General features: G+C 44.3%; 1 long non-coding RNA gene across 1 annotated transcript in view; it reads right to left on the bottom strand.

Annotated features, from left to right (window-relative positions):
• Positions 1-10071, bottom strand: part of LOC117351778 — a 94178-nt gene extending 84107 nt beyond the window's left edge. The window contains exon 1 of the long non-coding RNA XR_004537510.1: positions 9882-10071. This is a non-coding gene — a long non-coding RNA (uncharacterized LOC117351778). The remainder of the gene's footprint in view (positions 1-9881) is intronic.
• Between the last annotated feature and the right edge of the window lie 5775 nt (positions 10072-15846).

Genomic DNA, 15846 nt, shown 5'->3' with positions numbered 1-15846 from the left:
AGACCAGTGCTGGACACAGTACTCCAGGTGAGGGCGTACCTTGGCCCGGTAAAGCGGCATGATAACCTTCTCTGAACTGTTCGTGATCCCCTTCTTTATCATTCCTAGCATTCTATTTGCCCTTTTTGCTGCCGCCGCACATTGTGTAGACGGTTTCATCGACTTGTCGATCAGAACTCCCAAGTCTCTTTCCTGGGAGGTCTCTCCAAGTACCGCCCCGGACATCCTGTATTCGTGCATGGGATTTTTGTTACCGACATGCATCACTTTACACTTATCCACGTTAAACCTCATCTGCCATGTCGATGGCCATTCCTCAAGCTTGATTATGTCACGTTGCAGATCTTCACAATCCCCCTGCGTCTTTACTACTCTGAATAACTTCATATCATCCGCAAATTTAATCACCTCGCTCGTCGTACCTATGTCCAGATCATTTATAAAGATGTTAAAGAGCACGGTCCAAGCACCGAGTCCTGCGGCACCCCACTGGTGACTCTCTTCCAGTCCGAGTATTGTCCATTTACCCCCACTCTCTGTTTCCTGTGCTCCAGCCAGTTTTTAATCCATGTGAGTATTTCACCCTCAATTCCATGGCTTGCAATTTTCTGAAGTAGTCATCCATGCGGAACCTTGTCAAACGCCTTCTGAAAATCCAGATATACAATGTCGACTGGATCGCCCTTGTCTATCTGTCTGTTTACTCCCTCAAAGAAGTGTAGCAAGTTCATCAAACACGATCTGCCTTTGCTAAAACCGTGCTGACTGGTCCTCATCAGCCCGTGTACGTCAAGGTGATCAATGATGCTATCCTTTATCAGTGACTCTACCATCTTTCCCGGTACCGAGGTCAGACTCACTGGTCTGTAGTTCCCCGGATCTCCCCTCGAACCTTTCTTGAAGATCGGTGTAACATTTGCCACCTTCCAGTCTTCCGGAATCTTTCCCGATTTGATCGACAGATTGGCTATTAGTTGAAGCAGTTCAGCTATGGTCCCTTTCAGTTTCTTGATGATCCCTCGGATGGATGCCATCCGGTCCCGGGGATTTATCGCTCTTAAGCCTATCAATCTGCCTACATATCTCCTCTAGACTGACCGTCAATCCTGTCAGCTTTCCATCTTCGTTTCCAGCATATAGCCTGATGGGTTCTGGTAAGCTGTGTGCATCTTCTTCGGTAAATACAGATGCAAAAAATGTGTTCAGTTTGTCAGCGATTGCTTTGTCCTCCTTTAGCGCTCCCTTCATTCCATGGTCATCAAATGGTCCCACCACTTCTTTTACGGGTCGTTTCCCCTTAGTATATCAAAAGAACGGCTTGAAGTTTTTCGCCTCCTTGGCTATTTTTTCCTCGTAGTCTTTTTTGACCCCTTTTACCGCCTTATGGCACCTGCGTTGATGTTGTTTGTGCTTGTTCCAGTTTTCATCCGTTTTTGACCTTTTCCATTCCTTAAATGAAGTTTTCTTGTCTCTGATCGCTTCCTTCACCTCTACAGTGAGCCACACCGGTTCTTTGTTCTTTTTCCTCTTGGATCCCTTGTTGATACACGGTATATATAGATTTTGCGCCTCGGTGACTGTGTCCTTAAAAAGGGACCAAGCTTGCTGTAGCATTTTTACAGTGCTTATCCTCTTCTTAATCTTCTTCCCTACCATGAGTCTCTCCCTTCGTAATTCCCTTTTCGGAAGTTCAGTGCCGAGGCTGTCGTTTTGGACCAATGTTTCTCCCATGCGTCCAGATCAAAGCAGATCATATTGTGATCGCTGCTTCCCAGCGTCCCTTCTACTTCTACATCTTGTGCAGGTCCTCGCAGGCCATTTAGAATTAAGTCCAGAATTGCATTTCCTCTAGTATTTTACTTGACAAGTTGTTCCAGGAAGCAATCGCCTACAGCATCCAAGAACTTGGTCTCTCTAATGCAGCCGGAAGTGCCTGGGTTCCAGTCTATTCCCGGATAGTTGAAGTCACCCATGATAACTGTGTTGCCTCCCTTGCAGTTGCGTTTAATCTTGTCTGTCATTTCTCCATCAATTTCTTTGGACTGCCCTGGGGGTCGGTAGTAGATGCCGATCTTCGTTTCCAGGGCATTTGTTCCTGGAATTTTGACCCATAGAGACTCTAACTTATCCTGTAGTGTTGGAAAAAGTAGGATATGACTCTTCTTAATGTCTACAGTGTGAGAAAGAATTTTTGAACTAAGTTGTTAACATATTCTTCAAAACTCAATGAGCTGTCAAAAATGACTCTCAAAACCTCAGTGGATTTTTCAACATTGAAGCCAATTCCTTTTCCTAGTCTAATAGTAGATGGGATTAAGTTCACACTTAACTTTATGTACAGTGATGCCAATCTATGCCAAGTTGCCACACTGGGGTAAATATTCAGCTAGCAGAAGTGAGCATTTTGCTGACCTCTTGGAAATTCAATGCCAGCCAAATATTAGCTTTTGAATTGAATATCCTGTTTATGCAGCTCCAGCTAACACATAGCTGGTTAAGTTGATATTCATAAAGATAAGACTGTGTTTTATGTGGTCCCATTTATGTGGCTACCCTGGCTGGTTAAGTGCTGAATATTGACACGTGCTGACTCCACCCCAGGAACCCCCCAAAATAGCCTGTCTTCATTTAAGCACTAAATGCTCATTTTTATTGTCTTTATATAGAAGTTTTACAATAAGTGGAAGAACATTTTTCATACAATAAGTGGAAAAATTTTTTCAAAGAAGCATAACATAAGAACATAAGAACATAAGCAGTGCCTCCGCCGGGTCAGACCATAGGTCCATCATGCCCAGCAGTCCGCTCCCGCGGCGGCCCAAACAGGTCCCTGTCTGAATCATCAGAAGGGGCCCCCTTGCCACCCTGGTTTCCCATTGAAGTCCTATCTTCCCATCGAAGTCCTAACCCTCCGGTTTTGCACATGCACGACCTGGTCGGGTTTCTATACTTATTTCCTGGATACTTCTCTCAGTATCCCACGATCCCTTTATCCCTCAGGAATCCGTCCAATCCCTGTTTGAATCCCTGTACCGTACTCTGCCCGACCACCTCCTCCGGCAGCGCATTCCAAGTGTCCACGACCCTCTGGGTGAAAAAAAACTTCCTTGCATTTGTTTTGAACCTATCTCCCTTCAGTTTCTCCGAGTGCCCCCTCGTACCTGTTGTCCCCTTCAGTCTGAAGAATCTGTCCCTATCCACCCTCTCTATGCCCCTCATGATCTTGAAGGTCTCTATCATATCTCCCCTGAGCCTCCTTTTTTCCAGGGAGAAGAGCCCCAGCTTATCCAACCTCTCGGCGTATGGGCAGTGTTCCAGCCCTCTTACCAGTTTCGTCGCTCTCCTTTGGACTCTCTCAAGCACCGCCATGTCCTTCTTGAGGTATGGCGACCAATACTGCACGCAGTATTCCAGATGCGGACGCACCATCGCTCGATACAATGGCATGATGACTTCCCGCGTCCTGGTTGTGATTCCCCTCTTTATGATGCCCAGCATCCTGTTGGCTTTTTTCGAGGCTGCTGCGCACTGTGCAGATGGCTTCAGTGATGCATCCACCAGCACACCCAAGTCTCTCTCAAGTCTGCTGTCTCCCAACAATGCCCCCCCCATTTTGTAGTTGAACAACGGGTTCTTTTTCCCTATATGCATGACCTTGCATTTTTCCACATTGAAGCGCATTTGCCATTTGTCTGCCCAGTCCTCCAGCTTCTCCAGGTCCCTTTGCAGGTCCTCACACTCCTCCCTGGACCTAACTCTGCCGCACAGTTTGGTATCATCTGCAAATTTTATGACCTCGCACTTTGCCTCTTTTTCCAGGTCATTGATAAATATGTTGAAAAGTAACGGCCCCAGCACCGATCCCTGTGGCACACCGCTCGTGACTCCCCGCCAGTCAGAATATTGGCCCTTTACTCCAACCCTCTGCAGTCTACCCGACAACCAGTGCTCGATCCATCTGTGCACATCTCCTCCCACCCCGTGGTTCCACAGCTTCCTAAGCAGTCTTTCATGTGGCACCTTGTCGAAAGCCTTTTGAAAATCGAGGTAAATGATGTCGATGGGTTCCCCATTGTCCACCCGACTGCTTATTCCCTCAAAGAAGTACAGAAGGTTCGTTAAGCACGACCTTCCCTTACAGAATCCGTGCTGGCTTGTTCTCAGTAGACCATTTCTTTCAATGTGTTCGCAAATGCCGTCCTTGATCATAGCTTCCACCATCTTCCCTACAATTGAAGTCAGGCTCACCGGCCTGTAGTTCCCAGGGTCACCCCTCGATCCCTTCTTGAAGATAGGTGTGACATTTGCCAATTTCCAGTCCTTTGGTACCTCTCCAGTTTTCAAGGATAGGTTACAAACATGCTGGATTGTGCCCGCTATTTCCTGTCTTAGTTCCTTCAGAACCCTTGGGTGGATCCCGTCCGGACCCGGTGATTTGCCGCATTTTAACCTGTCTATCTGTTTGAGGACATCCTCCTTACTTACCTCTATGTGTTCCAATTTTTCCGCCTGTTCCCCACTCATGAGCTCCTCTGAGTCCGGTATATTAGATGTGTCCTCTCTCGTGAAAACCGACGAGAAGAACGTGTTCAACCTCTCAGCTACCTCTTTATCCTCCTTAATCACTCCCTTCCTATCCCCATCGTCCAACGGCCCCACTTCCTCTCTCGCTGGTCGTTTCCCCTTTACGTAACTGAAGAATGCCTTGAAGTTTTTTGCCTCCCTGGCCAGCCCCTCTTCGTATTTCCCTTTTGCTTTTCTAACCTCTCGGTGGCATTCTTTTTGGCATTTCCTGTGCGCCTGGTGGTTTTCCTCCGTTGGGTCCTTTTTCCATCTCCGGAAGGATACTTTTTTGTCATTTATTGCCCTCTTTACTTCTGCTGAGATCCAAATCGGGTCCTTTGACCGCTTGTTCTTGCAGCCTTTCCTGAAATTGGGGACGTACATTTTTTGTGCTTCTTGCAGGGTGTCCCTGAATAGGGTCCAGGCGCTTTCCACAGTCTCCATCTTAAAGATATTTCTGAGCTTCTTCCCCACCATTTTCCTCATAGCAACATAGTTCCCTTTCTTGAAGTTGAGCGCAGTTGTTGCGGTCCTCCTTACTATGGGTGTCCCCCTTTCTAATGTGAATCTGATCGCATTGTGGTCACTGTTGCCTAGTGGTCCTCCCACTTCTACCCCGCTTGCAGGCCCCCCTAATCCGTTCAGGATGAGGTCAAGAGTAGCACTCCCTCGCGTCGGTTCCCTGACCAGTTGCTCCATGAAGCAGTCCCTCACAGCTTCTACAAATCCTGTTTCCCTAGTGCAGTTGGAGTGACCCGTACTCCAGTCTATCCCCGGGTAGTTAAAGTCCCCCATCACTGTTACATTTCCAGTCCTGCACTCCTGTCTCAGTTCAGCTTCCAAGTCGTGTCCGACTCCTTCTGGCGTACTAGGTGGGCGATAGTACATCCCCAGTTTTATGTCTGCACCCTTGTTTCCCGGCAATTTGACCCATAGCGATTCCAGCCCCTCTGCCTTCTTTGCCATATCCATCCCGACTGAGTCGATAGAGTTCTTTATATATAGTGCTATGCCTCCCCCCTTCTTGTGGGTCCTATCCCTCCTGTAGAGCTTGTACCCCGTCAGCGCCACATCCCATTGATTCTCCTCAGTCCACCATGTTTCTGTAATTCCAATTATATCCAGGTCTTCCCCCTTGGCCACGGCCTCTAGTTCACCCATCTTGGCCCTGAGGCTTCTTGCATTTGTGTAGAAGCACCGCAGGTCTCGTCGTTTTTTCTCCACCTCTGCATTCACCTCTGCATTCACCTGGGCCGCCTCTCCTGTTCCCTGTACTTCTGCTTTGCCCTCCGCCTTTACCCTTGTAGCTTTCAGCTTCCCCACATTTCCGCCACTCCACTTCCCCGCTTTTCCTCTGGGTTTTCTTCTGTAGTAATGTCAACAATACAAATAATATCTTAGAAAAAAAAATATCAAGAATCCTTAACAAGTGTATGAAATAAAGATTAAGAGGTAAGTGTAATAAATCATCATAACTTTGAGAGATTAATCAACGGCATCATAAGATATAGAGAAGAGAGATAGCAATTATACAACCAAGAAATTATATGATTATACAATTACCGTAAGTAGTGTAGAATATTAGCAGATGGCCCCAAACAAATCAGCTGTTCCGTTTCGATTAATATAGAATCAGAGCTCAGCGCAGAGCACAGAGGTGCCTAACTTGAGAGGACTCTAGAGAAGGCTGAACCATTTTAATCTATAAAAGTAATATAAGGTTATTTTTATATACTTTCAATGGGGAATTCGGCACAAGTAAGTAAAAGGGAAACACATGTGCGTAAGAGCAAGCTTACTAGTTACAAGCAATCAAACTGCAGCTTTCTTTGCAAAATGGTCTTGCCCTTATCTATTTCACAATCGCATTCTCTTGAGGAGAGGCCTGGTTGGGATGGAGTGTGCCATTTGTTTATGTATAAGCAATGTGCTTAATCCTATCAGCACATGCTGTGTTGACACTGTACATAAAGCTGGAGAGGCAGTTTGTGTTGGGTTTGCTTTGCAGTTCAAGTGAAATTAGTCAGCCTGGTGGATATTTCTTAAAAGCCATTGATAGGAAAATAGAAGGTCAACTTCTAACAATAGTAAACGTTTCCCTAGGTGCCTCAAAATAATTTGGGGGGACTCTACAAGTACCTCAGACACAAATTACTCGGGAAACTGAAAGCTATGAGATTTTATTTATTCAAAAACCTGTCAAGTGGGTAACTTAAACACCCAGAGATTTTCTAAATAAACATTATTGAATAAAACAAAGTCCCAGTTATCCACACAAATTTAATTGGGTAGCATTCAATTGGACTCTACCCAGCCAAAATAAGTTAACCTGCCTGTGTCATGCCTTCAGCCATGCAACTTTTTTTTACTAGGTAATTCTGAGCTGTTACCCTTTTGAACATTGAACTCACAGATGATGCTATACATAGTACTAGTTCAAATTGAGTTTAACAAATTACATTTGTGACAGACACTACAATATTCTGTCTCTCCCTTCCTTTTGGTTGAACCTCAACCTCAACTTTGAATCCTACTGACTGAGCAGTTAACATGTAAATTCTTGCAGACCTGTGCTAACAGTGCAGCAGTTTGACACTGCAAACTAATTCCAGCATTATCTGCCTATGTGGCATCGCAGCTGTTGATGACACTTGAATTGCATTATGCAGTTAGCATGCAGTAAAGACCTTTACATAGTAACATAGTAGATAATGGAGGCCTGCATGGTCCATAATGCCGTTGTACAGATCCATGGTGAGACCCCATCTGGAATACTGTGTACAATTCTGGAGGCCGCATTATCAAAAAGATGTGCGCAGAGTTCAGCGAATGGCCACCAGGATGGTCTCAGGACTCAAGGATCTCCCGTATGAGGAACGACTGGGTAAGTTGCAGTTGTACTCACTCGAGGAACGCAGAGAAAGGGGAGACATGATCGAGATGTTCAAATATGTCACGGGCCGTATCGAGGTGGAAGAGGATCTCTTTTTCCTTAAAGGACCCACGGCAACAAGAGGGCATCCGTTGAAAATCAGGGGTGGGAAATTTCATGGCGACACCAGAAAATATTTCTTCACCGAAAGGGTGGTTGACCGCTGGAATAATCTTTCACAACAGGTAATTGAAGCCAGCAGCATGCCAGATTTTAAGAAAAGATGGGATTGGCATGTGGGATCTCTTCATGGAGGTAGTTAGGGGGTGGGCCATTAGTGTGGGCAGACTAGATGGGCCGAGGCCCTTTTCTGCCATCACTTATTCTTGAGCTGTCCTTGCCATTTTCAGGGCACAAACCAAAGAAGTCTGCCCAGCACTGGCTTAATTTTCAACTACTGCTGTTGTCATTGAAGCACACTCCGGCCCAATCAGATCTATCTGCCCATAATCGGAACATAGATGTCTGCCCGACACTAGCCTTACTTCTCAACTGTTGGATTTGTTGCTTAAACACGGCTAAGTTTTGATTCCATTCTCTTTCCATATAGGAATCCTTTATGCTTAATTCCACATAGTCTTGAATTCCATTACCATTTTCATCTCCACCACCTCCCCCAGAAAGGCATTCCAGGCAGTAACCACCCTCTCTCGAAAAAGTACTTCTCATACTACTCCTAAGTATCAGGTTGGGCAGACTGGATGGACCATTTGGGTCTTTATCTGTTGTCATCTACTATGTTACTAGGTTACTATAAGTCAATCCCCCTGCAACCTTCATTCATGTCCTCTAGTTCTGTATCATAGCACCCCTCTCCCGCCTTTCCTAGAAATACCTAAAACAAAACATAAAGTACATTTTTTTTAATTAGCTTTCAAAGCTAACCCTTCTTCTTCAGTTCAGAAACAAGCAAATGTTGACAAATATCAGAATATACAATATAAGTGTAACATAAAAGCATTCCAAGGACAGTCTCACAGGAAGAGGCATCAATTTATAGAACTGCTCTTCATATATTCAAGTGTAAAGAGTGAAAACACCTGCATAACTTACAACAAATGGGTAACTGATCCATTTAATGTTCGACACTGGATACACTCTAAAGGGGGAAGTTATCAGCATGAGCTGTTACACAGAGTTATTTTGCCACAAATTGGGTTATTTTAGCCCAGGATCTCATTTGTGCAGTGACACCCTGTGCAAAAATAACTTGTCTTGAGGTAAAATAACCCACCTTAACAATAGCCCACAGTGATAAAATCAGTATTTAGGGGAAACATTTAATAATAATAATTTTATTTCTTGTATACCGCTATACCATGAGGTTCAAAGCGGTTTACAGTAGATACAGAAGAGATGCAATTAAGTAAGATAATTAAAATGAAGAAAAAGTACTTAGAGTTCCCTGACAGTCCCAAAGGCTCACAATCTTGCAAAAGTACTTGAGAAAAATAAATTAATTAGGCTAGAAACATAGAATAGAAGAAGGCAGGAAAACAGTACATTTCCATTTGTTTGTCCCTCCTGAATATTTTTTTATCTATTTATCAAATTTCATTTAAATTTTTTTTTTTTTCCCACTGACAGAAAATCCCATGAACCTTGATTCACATGCCTTTGAAAACCTCCCCAAACTATCCCAATCCTTCTACTAATTTTCAACAGGCTATCAAGGTCAATTCAGCTCAGTTCATCCCAGGGAGATCTAAGCTCATATTGGCATGGGTGCTATGGGAAGTTCAGAAGTAATATGAGTTAATGTGTGCAATCAGATGAGTAGTCAGAGAAAATCTTTATTTTAGACTCCTCAGGTGGATATGTAGGAGGGGGTTGGTAAATCAGGATTTTTTTTGGATCCTACCAGTGACATGGGATCTGGATTGGAAACAAGATATTGGGCTTGATGAAACTTTGCTTTGACTTTCTGCTTGGTTCTGGATGTCATGGAAGAGTGGGGTGTCAAACCCAATCACATTAAGGGGTCAAAATCCAAAACACAGGCTAAGTCGTGGGCCAGACCCCGCCCCCCCAATAGTACTAATTATAACACCATTTTTTTCCATTCATTTTCATATATACACACACACACAATATAATTTTATTAACACATAATGGTTAACCACAAAATTAAACTATACAAATCCCACTGTATGCTTCTCAATATTCATTCCTACCAGAACACAGATAACCCCTATGCAAATACAGGACTAAAAACTAAAAGTACTAATAAATATAAATATATATATATATATATATATTTATTTTTTTTTATTTTTTTTTCAAGAGTCTGCAGTACAACCCCCAGAGAAAAAGAAAGAAATGTATTTCTTCCTGAACAGACAGCAGATGAAAATTCTCAAAATGAAAATTAAATAATTGCCCCTACCTTCGTCGTCTGCCTCCCTCCGGCGGGTGTCCGACGCCCCCGGCGTTAGCTTCTGGCCCGCTCCCTCCTCCTCACAGCCGACTCGCGTGCAGCGGCTCTTCCCGCGTTCTGCGCCTGAAGCGGAAGTCCTCTCGCCCACGTCGCGACGTCAGAGGCGATGCTTCCGGATGAGGCGCGGGAAGCGCGAGGGGCCTCGGGCGACCTGTGAGGAGGAGGGAGCCGGCGCGAGGTGCCTAAAACGGGCCTTGAGTTTGACGCCTGTGGAAGACAATTGGCTAAAGTAAGACGGAACTTTTTTGTTGAGGGGTTGGGGAAGGTGGAGGATGAGGTGGGTTGTTGGTATTTTGTTCGTTATTAAATTGTAATTGTAAGGGGGTTGTAAAATTGTAATTGCAGAGTTGGAATTGTTGAATGGTAACGCGCTTCAGGCATCTTCATGCTTAAGTGTATTGTGAAATGGAACCAAATAAAGAAAACTCATGCTTTTGAAAGCTGTTCTGTAATTAGCTGGCACCTGTAGCCAAACAAGGGAGTTTTCATATACCTTCTTGTTCAGTCCAAGAAATAACTGTTTGGAGGAGACAGGAAGTCATCAAATTTGGTTTTCGGGGGGAGGGGGAACTCCTCCTAGAATACCTGGGATAAGTTAAAAACATCAGCTTTGTATTTTCATAGATTAAACCTTCTAAAAATCCCCTCTGTTGCTCTTCTGTGGCAACCAGTTATAGACTGTAATGTCAACAGACACTTGGTGATGGATGGCACCTTTCAAGACACCTTCCCTCACAGTTCCCAATCACCTGGACCCAATCATATGTCCCAGAATTCTGACAATTGAAAAATGAACTTTCAGAGCTACTGTTAGTAATTTCTAATTAAAAAAAAAAACAACAACCTACTACTGGAAAACTGGAAGGTGACCAACGCATCGTTGATTTGTAAAAAGAGTTCCAGAGGTGATCTGGGAAATTATAGGACTGATGTCAGTGCTGGGCAAAATGGTAGAGACTATTAAAAAGAACAAAATGACAGAGCATATACCTAAGAGAAAAAGCCAACATGGATTTAGTCAAGGGAAATCTTGCTTCACCAATCTATTGCATTTCTTTGAAGAGGGAGAATAAACATGTGGATAAAGGTGAACCGGATGATACTATGTATTTGGATTTTCAAAAGGAATTTCACAAAGTACCTCATGAAAGACTTCTGAGGAAATTAGAAAGTCATGGGATAGAACAGACATGGGCAAAGTACGGCCCACGGGCCAAATCCAGCCCGTTTAGTTTTTTAACCCGTGGCATCAGAGGTGGCTGTAGTTGCTCTCGCGCGGTACACGGGCCGCCCGTCCGTCCGCTTGCTGCCGCCCGATATATTTACTTACAGCCCTGCTGGTGCTACAACGAAGGGAATGGAAGGATCAGGCGCGTACCCACAAGCCTTCTCCCAACGTCAGTTCTGACGTTGGAGAGAAGGTCTGGGATTGGCTGGCCCTGACCCTCTCTCCTACGTCAAAATTGACATCGGGAGAAGGCTAGTGGGTATACACCTGGCCCTTCCCTTTGTTGCAGCACCGGCAGGGCTGTAAGTAAATATAATGGTTGAGCGGTGGTGGCGAGCGGATGAACGGGTGGGGAGCAAGCTGATGGACAAACAGGGGGGTGCCGGACCGGGAGGGGGGAGGAGGAATCGGTGGCGGGTCGGCTTGGAGGCAGGCGGGCTTTGGGGGATGGCGGGTAGTAATTAAATGCAGCAGGTGCAGGTCGGCTTGGGGGAGGGAGGGATGAAGGGGGCACTGAGAACATAGGAAGGAGGCACTGGGGCACTAAGGACATAGGAAGGAGGCACCAGTGGCATAGGAAGGAGGCACTAGGGCACTAAGGACATAGGAAGGGGTACCAAGGACATAGGAAGGAGGCAATGGGGCATCAAGGACATAGGAGGGAGGCACAATGTGCAAAAAGAAAATTTGCGAGGATTCAGCAGCTGGCAGCCACGGGAGTTTATTAGGATTTCAAGTTTTATTAGGATTTTATATACCGCCTCTCAAGGTTATCTAAGCGGTTTTACAATCAGGTACTCAAATATTTTCCCTGTGCTGTTTCTTCCTGCAGCATCAGACCCCCCCCCCCTCGTCATGCCCCACCTGTCAAATTTAAGAACCCACTGTGGCCCACAGGTCAAAAAGTTTGCCCACCCCTGGGATAGAAGGTAATGTCCTTTTATGGATTAAGAACTGGTTGAAAGACAGAAAACAGAGAGTAGATTTAAATGGTCAATATTCTCAATGGAGAAGGGTAAAAAGTGGGGTTCCAAGTCCAATGCCAAGCATTTATATTTAAACAAGGAGGAAAAAAGCCTAAGATCCCCTTCCTCAGTCAGAGTAAATCTTGCTGAAGAACTAGAAAGGTTAGACACCTCACTGGCTTCTAAAAAAAACCTCCTCGTGCTTATTGTATGTTTTAAATCTCAATAATAATGGTTGTTAAACACAGACTTTAAATAAAACACAGTTCTATACTTCATCAATTCAACTGTAATGAACAACTTGGGCAGCAGCTACTGTATTATATTATTGTGCCATGTTGCTAAAATCCTTTCTGAGTACGCTGCCAAGGCCCTCATCCCCGCTCTAATCACTTCTCGTCTGCATTGTTATACTGTGCTTCTTGCAGGTTTTACACAAAGCCATCTCTCTCCACCTCAATCTGTTCAGAATTCTGCTGCGTGTCTCATTTTCCACCAGTGTCGTTATGCTCTCTTCAAGTCACCTCATTGGCTCCCTGTCACTTTCACATGCAGTTCAAAATCTTATTGATTACAAGTGTGTTCACTCTGCAGCTTCTCATCTCTCCCTATACTCCTCCCCAGGAACTCCGTTGGTCAGGGAAGTCTCTCTTGTCTGTTCCCTTCTCTTCTACTGCCAACTTCTGACTCCATCCTTTTTGCCTTGTTGTGCCATATGCCTGGAAAAAACTGCCTGGCTCGGTACATTGGGTTCCATCTCTGATGGTATTCAAAACCAGGCTAAAAGCCCACTTTCAGAAAGCTGTGTTTAAATCTTAACCACACCAACTTGTAAAGCACCATATTTGTCTGTCATCCCTTCTGTACTCCCTGACCCTCTCTACCTCTTCATCCCTTTGTATTTCTCTACATGAACTGCATATATTTATTTACCATTTTTGTCCAGTTTGTCTGTCATGTTGAGAAATGTAAAGTATTACATATGGGAAACAGAAACCCAAGGTACAACTATACGATGGGAGGGATGTTATTAAATGAGAGTACCCAAGAAAGGAACTTGGGGGTAATGATGAACATGACAATGAAGCCAACGGCACAGTGCACAGCGGCCATTAAGAAGGCAAACAGAATGCTAGGCATAATCAAGAAGGGTATTACAACCAGAACAAAAGAAATTATCCTGCCATTGTATCGAGCGATGGTGCGTCCGCATCTGGAGTACTGCGTCCAATATTGGTCGCCATACCTTAAGAAGGACATGGCGTTACTCGAGAGGGTTTAGAGGAGAGCGACACGTCTGATAAAGGGGATGGAAAACCTTTCATACGCTGAGAGATTGGAGAAACTGGGTCTCTTTTCCCTGGAGAAGAGGAGTCTTAGAGGGGATATGATAGAGACTTACAAGATCATGAAGGGCATAGAGAGAGTAGAGAGGGACAGATTCTTCAAACTTTTGAATAATAAAAGAATAAGAGGGCATTCAGAAAAGTTGAAAGTGGACAGATTCAAAACGAATGCTAGGAAGTTCTTTACTCAACGTGTGGTGAGCACCTGGAATGCACTTCCAGAGGACGTAATAGGGAAGAGTACGGTACTGGGGTTCAAGAAAGGATTGGACAGTTTCCTGCTGGAAAAGGGGATAGAGGGGTATAGATAGAGGATTACTGCACAGGTCCTGGATCTGTTGGGCAGGTGAGCGGACTGCTGGGCACGATGGACCTCAGGTCTGACCCAGCAGAGACATTGCTTATGCTCTTAGATTGTAAGCTCTTTCAAGCAGGGACCATCTCTTGTGTGTTTAATGTACAGCATCGCATTCATCTAGTAGCACCATAGAACTAATAAATAGTAATAGTATATTATATCATCTTATTAAGGGAACTTCAGGCTACACACTTTACTAAGGTGTTTCTGAATTTCTGAACAGCTGTCATCCTGCCAGTCTTGATCTACACTGGTTTAAGTGGGCAGCCTGGAGCAACTGGGATTTTCCTCTTGCCAAACAAGTTTTAATTAGCAGTTTTAACACAGTACAGAACAAGGTGAAGGCTTGACAGTGACCTTAACTAAAAAGTCTCCTGGCTGCAGGCTTCCCATACAGTATACCTATTAACACCATATAGCAATGCGAGTTGAAGGATTAATGATAGCTCTCAAAATGCATTTTAGGGCTTAGCCTGAAGAAAAAATTTAAATAGATACATCTTCTATTCAGAGGTTCTCCTTCCCATTGCTCCTGGGTGCTTGTGAGGTGTGAAGTACAGGAGATAGACAAAAAGAGAAGGGGATGCCTGAACTAGAAGTTTTGCACCTTATCTGACCACTCAGAATAAAATGGAGCACTAAGATGGTCTGCCCTGCGGGACTAAGAAAGGTCACAGAGAGCAAAATGAAGATTATCTGCACATTATGTCTATTGGTTGATGTTTGTTTATAAATTCTTTCATTGAGTCTCATGTGTTTATATCATAATAGGAATCAGAACCATATCAAGATATACATTGGCAGAACAATATTACAATGGGGATTTACATATGTTTGAAACTGCATAGGTCACAGGAAATGTAACCAATATTTCCCTTATTGCATTTCATATTGTTTCTACATTTCCCTTGTTAATTCATATTGTTTCCAACCTGAAATAACAGATCTTCCCATGTAACTTCAATTGCAAAATGGCTGCAAGGATCTCCCATAGCAATTTCGTGAAACTACCATGGGAAGGCACGGCAGCCATTGTGATAAAGCTGCAGCACAGGGCAAGAATGAGTGGGATTTGTTCCTGCCCTTAAAGATGCCACTTTAGACCAGAAGGCCATCCTAAAATAGGCCTGGGAAAGACTTAGAAGTGGGATGGGAGGAAGTGATCTGGGGAGGAAGGCATGAGTTTCTGGTTTCGATCCAGTTTCCGTTCTAAATCTAAAACAGAAAGCAAAATTTGATTGGACTGTACCTGTCATGTGGTTCATTTTCCTCAGGTAGAGGGATTCTGTGCCTTAGTACCAAAAAGTTCAGGATGCAGCAGGCCAGGAAAATTTTGCAGACCTTTTCAGTAGGTTTGTAGAGGAGCTTCCCCTCCAGATCTATCAAGGCATCTGAATTTGTCTTCAGCAATCCAAATGTTCTCTCTGTGATTGCCCTTATGTCCCAGAGTGCCCTGTTGATTTTTTTCCTCAGCCTAATTTCTTGAACTGATAATGAGTGTCATCAGCCATCTCCTCTGAGGGTGAATTTGGTCTAATGACAGTTGGTCTTAGGATACAATTCATCTCTTTGGACAAATTGTTAATTTGACTAATGGACAATTGGTCTAAAAAATTAAATATTCAAGATAAAGATTGTCATGTGGCAGATCACTCTTTTAACGTCAATAATGAGAACACCACATGCATTAATCTAGTCAAGGCATTAACTCTGGAAATCAACAGAAAAATAATGAAAGAAGCTGTGAAGATTGTATTTTGTCTATTTTTGCATGGTGAGCTTACTACATTGTTCAGAATTCTTTATGTGGCACTGCCCACAATCTGAGCATTTATTATCCCAGGACAAGCAGGCAGCATATTCTTGACGGCACCGACGGAGCCCCGGTATGGACAATTTTAGAGTGATTGCACTCTAAGAACTTTAGAAAGTTCTAGCTAGGCCGCACCGCGCGTGCGCGAGTGCCTTCCCGCCCGACGGAGGCGCGCGGTCCCCAGTTTCTTAGTTTCCGCGGAGC

Source organism: Geotrypetes seraphini, chromosome 18, assembly GCF_902459505.1.
Source record: "Geotrypetes seraphini chromosome 18, aGeoSer1.1, whole genome shotgun sequence".
In the NCBI taxonomy this organism is placed as follows: domain Eukaryota; kingdom Metazoa; phylum Chordata; class Amphibia; order Gymnophiona; family Dermophiidae; genus Geotrypetes; species Geotrypetes seraphini.
Note: the sequence above shows the minus strand (reverse complement) of the source record. Positions and strands in the feature narration are given on the sequence as shown.